Source organism: Diabrotica virgifera, chromosome 3 (assembly GCF_917563875.1).
Source record: "Diabrotica virgifera virgifera chromosome 3, PGI_DIABVI_V3a".
NCBI classification, from domain to species: domain Eukaryota; kingdom Metazoa; phylum Arthropoda; class Insecta; order Coleoptera; family Chrysomelidae; genus Diabrotica; species Diabrotica virgifera.
Genome location: NC_065445.1, coordinates 186,638,667 through 186,649,015, shown reverse-complemented (window position 1 = coordinate 186,649,015; position 10,349 = coordinate 186,638,667).

The window sequence follows — 10,349 nt, the reverse complement described above, 5'->3', positions numbered from 1 at the left end:
GGATGGCACTTCCAGTTAGAACTTTTTAACCAGAAATGATATAAAAAGCAAAAGTATAATACATTTGTTCTCACTTTGCTAAGGCGCGTCGAATAATATATCGCTTGTACTATTTCGAAGACTTTAAAACTACTTCCAGTTGCAAGTGTGGAATCTGAAATTTCTCTCCTTTAATATCCATCCTTGAGTTATAAGCTCTCATTGGATACCTCATTTGTCATTATATCTGTTTTAATAACGTAAGACTTATATTTGCGGACAGACATGCATCAAACCGGAAGTATATACATATTTGTTTTCGTCTTGCTCAGGCGCATAGCATAATATATTGTTTGCACTATTTCGGCGACTATAAAACAGTACTTCCGGTTACAACTCTAAAACCGGAAGTCCGAAGTCAAATTCCTCGCCTCTAATATCATCTTTGGGTTATAAGCTCTCATTCGACACCTCATTTGTCATGCTATCTGGTTTAATAAGGGAGGAGTTGTATTCGCGGACAGACAGGTATCAAACCGGAAGTATTTGTTCTCGTCTTACTCGGGCACGTCGAATAGTATATCGCTTGTACTATTTTGCCGACTTTAAAACAGTACTTTCGCTTTAAACTGTAAAACCGGACGTTCTATGTCAAATGTCTCACCTTTAATAATATCCTCGAGTTATAAGGTTTCATTCTACACCTCATTGTCATTCTATCTCTCCTAATAACGGAGGGGTTGTGTTTATAGACGGCCGACAGACAAGGATTTCACATTTTTTTCAAAATAAGTGAAAAAAAATGGAATGAACCGTCATAGAACAACTAATTTTGGTACCATTTGTATATGTTACAGTTCAAGTTGATTATCCAGTTGGAGTTGACTTTTACTAGTTCGAGTCGACTCAAACGGCTGGTTTTAGTAAAAGTTGATTATAAATATAAAATGAAGATTTTTATTTAACATTTACTAGTAAAAGTAGACTCCAACTAGTTAAAGTATACTCTTCCCAATGCCATTTAGTAAAAGTTGATTCACACAAACAACCGATTCTAGAAATTAAATGTTACTGCATATTATGTTCAAATCGTGATATTTAGCATCCAGGCTGTATCGTCGCCCCCGTTAGGTACATTATTCCAGTTCGATTTTTTTGCACAAACTTACTCAAAAAGAGGTCCTTATAACGAATCCACAGGGTGTCAGGTGGTACAGTAATCGAAAAATTGTTTAAACAATTTTTTTTAAACAAATTCACAAAAAAAATTCACTTCGTACATTTTTTTACATCATTAATTTGGGTCATTCGGAGCAAAAGAGGTCTCTTGTGATTGTTCTGTAAAATTTATTGTTCTCGAGTTATATGCGATTTAAAATTTGAAAAATGCGAAAATGACCATTTTCAAGTCTTAATAACTCAGTTAAAAATTATTATTATGAAAGTCAGAAAGTCACCAAATCAAATTTTAACGACCCCCCTACAATGTACTGAAGAAATATTTGTCATTATTGTATTACTAAGCTGTTTTTTTAATTATTAACAATGAGCGCTAGGAGCGTATTGAGGCGGCTGTCAATGTGAGTGCGACTGACATGCACCATTGGACAGTCGGAATGGAGGATCTTACTCGCACTCACATTGACGGCCGCCTCAATACGCTTTTAGCGCTCATTGTTGATAATTAAAAATAAGCTTAGTAATAAAATAATGACAAAAAATTCTTCAGGATCTTGTAGGGGGGGGGGGGCTTTAAACTTTGATTAGGTGACTTTCATAATATGTAATAGTTTTTAATCGAGATATTAAGCCTTAAAAATGGTCATTTCGCATTTTTCAAATTTTAAATCGCGTATAACTCGAAAACTATCAATTTTAGAGAAAAATCACAAGAGACCTTTTTTGCTTCGAATGACCAAAATAATCTAAAAAAATTTGTCCGGAGTGAAATACTTAGTTATTTATAAAACAGTTCGTGAAGTATGCTTTTTGCGCACGCACGCGATGTTTAGAGCACGAGCGGGCCGAGTGCTATACATCGCCTAAGTGCGCAAAAAGTACTTCACGCACAGTGTCATACAATATTTTATCTACCAAAAAACAAATAAAAAAACTGCAACTCTTCGTCACTGGAATACATTCCTATTTTACAATGTTTTAGAACTTTGATATTTAAAAATTCAAACTTCTGTCAAACCACAAAACTGTCAAAACTTTTTTGTAATTTATTGCTCACATGTCATCCCCATGACAAGGCGAAAGTTAAGGATATTTGATTATATGAAAGTGTGCTAAAAAACAGTGCGAAAAAGTAAATCCCATTTAACAGTTATTTATGATATAAGTGTTAAAAGTACACGTTTAAGGCACGCATGTAAAAGTTTGCAGAATGAGCGAAGTGCCTTAAAAATGTACTTTTTAACACGCATATCATACAATATTTTTCTACAAACGTAATTACAGGACAGTATCTACAAAAACTTTGACTTGAACTTGACTGACATTCCATTTTTATATTTTTTTCTACAACCACTATTCAAAGTGCACTTTTCTGCACGGTTTTATATTAGCAAACTTGATATTTTCTCACAGTATAAGATATTTGACATTAGTGTGCAGAAAAGTGACGTTTCTGTGCCGCAAAGTGACGTTTCTGTGCCGCAAAGTTCTTTTCTGCACAGTTGACTACCTCATTCTGAGTAACGTTATATTCTGTTTACATCCGTGGACTACCGCATTCTGAGTAACGTTATATTCTGTTTACATCCGTGGTTAAACTTTAGACAAATATATAACCTATAAGACAATTATTATATTTAACTATAGCATAGAAACTAAATTATGGATGTTACAACTGTTTTATTTTACAATTTTATTCTTATTAAACATTTTATAATTATCAAATAACCAATAAGGATTTAGCAACCTGTGCAAGAGACGTCGAATGAAGTAGGTTTTGTGTAAATCCGTGACTGCATAAATATAATGTCAATAATGTGTAATAATTGTTTAAATTTAAACAAATTAAGGCAGAGTGCATTAATTTTTTAACTGATTTCTGTGCAATTTATTTAGGTATAAGGAATTTAAATTGATTAGTAGGTATTAATTAAATACAGTTTAAAATTTATCACATAGGTACCTATTATAATTAATCGTCGTTTGGAAATTGTGATTTTTATTTTTAGGAAAAACTGTGCTTGTAGAAAAAGTATAGTGTGAAACACGTGCAGAAAGGTAATTTCTCACTCGTTTGAATTGCGGCACTCGCTTGCGCTCGTACCGCAACTTTTCAAACTCGTGAGAAATTAGTACCTTTCTGCACTTGTTGCACAATATACTATTATGTACTGCTATCTATATTTACAATTTTCACACAATAAAAACTTATAGGTACATAATATGAGGTAGAGTAGATAAGAATTATTTTTTGTGAATTTGGTTAACAAAAATTGGTTAAACAATTTTTCGACAGCGGTACCGCCTGACACTGTGTATTTGTTATAAGGATGTATTTGTTTGAGTAAGTTTGTGCAAAAAATCGAATCAGAATAATTAACCTAACGGGGGCGACGTTACAGCCTGGACCAATAAGTAGTTGAAACGGTCAAAACAAAGAGACGCACACCCATCAAAAATGCACGTGAGATTATACTCGTACCCAAGTAGCAATTTGTCGACGCGACAACGTTGTCTACCGCGTGGCAACGTTTTGTTACAACGTTGTTATTGCCTAGAAGACGACCCTATTCTGCACTAATTTGGTGGACGATTTTTGAGTTGTCTTGACGTTGCCTAGGCAACCTCCTAGCAACATCGTTTCGTAAGTGTGCAATGGTTGCTCAAGGAGTCAGACTAGTTATGTTTTTTTACCTATATTTTTAACACCTGTATGGTGAATGCGAAAACCAAAAAGGTAACTATTTTGACATCGTATTAGGTATTTAAATTTATATAAATACATAATGGACATAACAAAATTACCTGATCTGAAATTTATAAACGCATCTCAGATTACCGTCAAATATGGATATTTCACCTTTAAAAAACACACGCGCTACTTTTTTACGACATTTTTGACAAAAATATGCAAATTTAAAAAAATCAAATTTTAATATAAAAGTCAAAATTTATGTTAAATATGTTCTGTATAAATTTAATGTATTGATGGTGCTTTTAAAGTTATCAGAAAATGCCTGCATTTTTTATATTCTGTGTTTTCATTTTCTTTACATCCCAAAAATCTCAAGTAAAACCAAAATGGTGCATTAAACAATATTACCAATATTACTAAAAAAATACCTTATTACCAACTCTAGACCGATAAGACAACTTAGAAGTCCAATCGCCAACCAAACCCGGCCGCGCTGACTATCCCAACCATTTTAGAACGCGCCCTCTTATTGGGTGACAGAGAGGTCATGTGACCAGTGTCAAAAGTGTAGCAATCTTCTTAACAGCGTTGCCACATTTAGGAGATTTCTAGATTTCTACTTTTTTGGTAGATTTTTGATATTTTTTAAAATATTCTAGTAGGTAATATTTTTTAGTAGATTTTTGGTATATTTCAACATTTTGTTATGACTAAAATAAAATTTGCTTTTTAATAGTAATTACCCCATTTCTAAACTAATTTTCACACATTTGGTTACAATTTCCCAATCCGAAAATAAGATTCAGAATAAATATAAATTGTATAATCTACTTTTACTAACAAGAGTTAGGAAGAGTCAACTTCAACTAGTAAAAGTTGATTTAAATTTTTCAAATCAACTTTTACTGCTCGTTTCAGTTGGAGTTGACTCGAACTAGGAAAAGTCAACTCTAACTAAGAATCAACTTGAACTGTAACATATAGGGCTTTTCATTCACAGTCATTTGTTTCGAGCTTCTGTCATGTCCCACATAACAATGATGTTCGCATCATGTTCTAAGCATATCCTGCCAACATTCGTCGAAGTATATCCTTTTTAGTATATGCGTAGTACAAGCATAGCATGTACCATAAAAAACATTCTAAATTTCATGTTCTTTGCATGTGCTTCGAAGAATATTCTTGCACCGAATATACTGAGCACATTCGTGTACGTAGTATCTCGGAATGTTCGTAAAAGTTTATTCTTAGAATATACCTTAATCGAATATTCTTAGTATATGCGTAAGTATATGCAAAAGTATATGCTTAACACATACTTGTATATACTTTTAAAATATCTTAAAAAGAATATACTGTATGTACCTATAGGAAGAAGAATAATGTTAGCCTATAGATTATCAACTTCGCGTTAAGAATAATTAATCAAATTTAGGTATTTTGGTAGGTACTACTGAACTATCTAATTCATCATTTTTTTTAAACCGTTTTAATTGTATGGTAAAAAAGTTTAAAACTTAATTCTATTGAAGAAAAATGAGAAATTCTCGTTTCGTTTTCAATTGCAATGAATACACCATTTTGATTTGAGTTTATACCATAAAAATATTTTTACCTATAATTTTCGGGAATCCGGAAACGGCCATTCATTGTTATTCTGACCCTTGCATTGCATATTTTATACCTGCACAAGGGAAGGGGGTAGGTAACAAAAAGGCAAAATATGAAAATAGTTTCCAGTACAGTTATAAGGCATTTATGTCTACGCTGTGAGGAAGAAGCGACTGTATTGCTAGCTACAAGGACTAAAACATTTTAAGAACATAAAAAGCAGCTTGAAAATAATAAATTCATATTGGTACTTCAATATTTCCTAAATACCTAGTAAGTAAAAGTATGTATAATGTATATAGATACCTATAAATTTTAGTAATTTACATACATATTATATTATATATTTGGCTATTATATAATTATATAAGCAGCATTTTTATTTTGATGTGCACATAATAACTAAATATATTACTTATATTTTATATATAGGCTACTTACCCATATAATATTTATTATACATAGGTACCTATATAACTAACTAAAGTTTATACATTTTATACTTACTTTTTACGTAATATTGTAGAATGCAATAACTATACATTCTCATATGCAATTAGAATATGTAAATATAATATATTAGTAGAACCTAGGATGAGATTGGGTGATGTTGAAAACATACTTCTGAGAAATATAGCACATCCTTGGAATATTCTTCCCATATACTAAAAATATGTGCGATAGTACATTCTAAGTATATACATAGAAGGTATATAGCACTTCCTTGGAATATTCTTCCCATATACTAAAAATATGTGCCCTAGTACATTCTAAGTATGTAACTAGAAGGTATATAGCACTTCCTTGGAATATTCTTCCCATATACTAAAAATATGTGCGATAGTACATTCTAAGTATATAAATAGAAGGTTTATAGCACCTCCTTAGAATCTTCTAAAAAGTATGTTCTTGGTATATACTGAAAAGAAGTGCGGTAGTACATTCTAAGTATATACATAGAACGTTTAAGTACTGTAATGTAGTATATACTCAGTATATGCTCTGCACATTCGCAATGGTAATTACGCATATTCTAAGTATATACTTTTTCTGAAAAGTATGTTCTATGAATCTACTAAGAACATGAAATTGTTATGTGGGGTGTCACATAATATTAATATATCTACGTCGTACGTTATTGCTATATACCAATGATAAAAACCAAAGACGTATGACGTAGATATATTAATATTGTGTGACACATGACAGAAGCTCGAAACAAATGACAGTCGATGAAAAGCCCTATATAAACATTGTGTTTCAATACAAAATTCAATAGACCGTGATAGTCGTGACGTCAAAACGTCAAAAAAAGTTTTCCAAACACGTTGTGTCTAGGTACACGCTAAAATGTACGCAAATAAAAAAGTTAAACTTCATCAAGCTAGTGACTATTTAGCGTGGACAGTGACTGTATATTTTGATACACGCTATTTTGATATGTTTAGTGTTTGTTTGATAGAAAAATATTTGTTATGACGTTTAATTCTACCTAACTTTTTTATTTACGTACACGTTAGCGTATACCTAGACACAACGTGTTTGGAAAAATTTTGACGTTTTGACGTCGCACTATCCCGGTCCATTAGTATCACATAAAAATTAGTATAATAAGTTGTGAGTTGTGACGATAAATCATTAATATATTTTTTAAATTTTTCAAGTGGGCGAGAAATTGTTAAATTACTTATACAATAGTAGGGGAGCGAAGTATGCTAAATGTGCAGTCACTCGAGCGCTTTGGGGACCTATTGGGTTGTGAAGAGTAGGTCCTAAAACCAAAAAAAGTTAAGTAAAGTTTTCCATTTTTGTGGGGACTTTCCATTTTTAATTTAATTTTCCATTTCCAACAATCGTTTTTTCCGATTATAGCGCCAGCTATTCATAATTTGAAAAAATGTTTCGAATAAAAGTTGCTTATTTTTACGTAAAGAATACAAATTTTGGAATAAAAATTTGGGGCTCCTATTTAAGATTTTAAAGTAACCCCTCACCCCACCTCCGTTGGGGGTCGTGTTTGGTACCATTCGATAGATTTTTCAAAAATATTGATTAAGTGTATTTTGCAGTTTTTTGATCTAATGTTTATTTTGCGAAATATCGCGGTATTTGTATTTAAAATTTTAAATTTACTCCCCAGCCCTCTCCGTGGGGGGTCATGTTTGGTATCATTCGATAGATTTTTTATTTTTGAAAAATATTGAACACGTATTTTTTTAGTTTTTCGATCTAACGTTCATTTCGCGAATTATTCGCTTTTTTTGTGAAACTTTTTAACTCGCCCATTTCCTTACGCCCCGCTCAAATCGTCAGATTTTTGAAATATACACTGTTTTGCATGTCCTTAACTTACCTTATCTTAATCTGACAATTTCGAGTATTTTTAAGGATAGATTTTTTTTTCGGGCCCCCCAACGAACTTCCCAGTGTTAAGAGCCAATATATAGTAGAGGTACATCTGCAGGGCACCAGGTTTCTCCCCATATGATAATCTGACGCGCTCGAGTAACTGCAAAAATTCCCGCTTGGGCTCCCCTACCACAATAAGCAATTTCACCGAATTGCCTCGGACTCAATTTTTTAGGTGTATCTCGTCGACATATTCACGTTTTCTTTCTTGATAATTTTTAGAAAAATGTTTCCTTTTCGGGTTATTTGCCATTTTTTGTTAAAAAAAATGCCTTAATTAGTGATTTTTGGGATTTTTTTCTTCTAAAAAATACTAAATGAATTGCAATTGTACATAAAGCTTTATAATCTTTAAACCTTCAAGTACAAGTAGGAATATTTTGACAAGGATCAATGGTTTCCATGTCGCTGAAAACATGGACCCAAATATTTCGAATGTCTCTATCGTTGCCGTGTATCTTAAGGGCGGATTTATGTTACGACGGGGAAGGGAATGGCTGTCTTACGTGGCACGTTGAAGAATCGTCTGATATGAAAAGCATTGGCTAGTTTATCATACAACGGAACGCAGCGACACCGGGGACTTGCGCTTTCTATTGTTCTACGGCACGTATCGTGCACGCCCCGTCCTAACATAAATCAGCCTTTAATATTGTGTACAACGGTCGCAGTGATTCAGGCGCCCGGCTTGTAATTCTTTGTTTAAAATTAAAACTATGTTTTTAGTAAAACGGACACCGCGTATCCTTGTCAAAATATTCTTATTTGTACTATAGAAGGTTTAAAAATTATAAAGCTTTTCGTAGAATTGCAATTTATTTAGTAGTTTTTTAGAAACAAATCCCAAATATCACTAATTTATGCATTTTTTCAACAAAAAATCGTAGAGAGTAAAAGTTTCGATGAGATACGCCTACAAAATTTGATTCCGAAGCAATTCGGTGAAATTGATTTTTTGTATGTTATTTGTTAATAACGATTGCCGACCCATTTGGAAAATTTAAAAAAAAATCGGAGGTGTTACCAGAGAAGGTTCCCATTGTTTTCAATCTGGTAGGATGTAGAGTAACATTTTTTTATGTTGTTTTATGTGCTATTAGATTGAAAACTTAGTTTTTGCTAGCAGTTGCCGCTAGGGCATCCCTGCCATTTCGTTCGTTGCAATCCGTGACTGCACGCCGGGGTTTGTCCTAGTTGGGTCAGAGAGAGCAGCATATGTGCCTCCTGATGAGAGACTAATAAGTTTCGAAACCGGTAGAGGTGCTTGCTGCACTCTCTGATTGAACTGGAATAATGAATGATGCGGCTGTAGTTTCGTGTTGCAACGAAATTGAAAATGGTTATTCATTTTTGATTATACGTGTCAACTTAGAAAAATATACAGGGTGTTTCAATAATAATTGTCCATATAAGAACTGAAGAAACCTTAGCACAAAATACGAAGATTAAGCCTAAAACACTTAAATAAAATGTGGTTCCTTACTGAGTTACAGGGTGTTTTATCTAAAAATTTAAAAACTATTTTTGCTCAGCATTTTAAAACTATTCGCCGTATCCTTTTCATACTTGGCAGAAAGTATAGGTACTGTACAAACTACTAAATTATGTTAAACAAACGTTTCTGGCTATTACCAGAGGCGTACGACGGGGGAAAGTGAATGTTTGACCCTTTCCAAATTCTACGCCACTGGCGGAATTGCTATTTTAGTTCAATTTTTGGATTCTCCAACATTTTCTATAAAAATAATATACTCTTCATTCGTAACAATAATGTCATTAGTTTTCGAGATCTTTGAAGTTAAAAATGAAACGACACGGTTATTTTGATTAATGTATTGTGTCGCTTCATTTTTAATTTCAAATATCTCGAAAACTAATCATTTTACGAATGTAGAGTATATTATTTACATAAAAAGTATTGGAGAATCAAAAAATTACACTAAAATAGCAATTTCGTCAGTGGCGTAGAGTTTGGGAAGGGTCAACCAGACACTATCCCCTGTCGTACTCCTCTGGTAGTAGCTAGAAACGTTTTTTATCTTAATTTAGTAGGGTGTACAGTACAGTACTCACACTTTCTGCCAAGTATGATAAGGATACGCCAAATAGTTTTAAAGTACTGGGTACAAATAATTTTTAAATTTTAATCATATGAATCATATCATAAATTAATCAAAATAACTGTGCTGTTTCATATTTAACTTCAAATATCTCGAAAACTAATGACATCGTTACCAATGAAGAGTATATTATTTACGTAGAAAGTATTGGAGAATCTAAAAATGGCACTAAAATAGTAATTCCTCTAGTGGCGTAGAATTTGAGAAGGGTCAACCATTCACTTTCCCCCGTCGTACGCCTCTGGTAATAGCCAGAAACGTTTGTTTAACATAATTTAGTAGCTTGTACAGTACCTATACTTCCTGCCAAGTATGAAAAGGATACGTCGAATAGTTTTAAAATGCTGAGCAAAAAT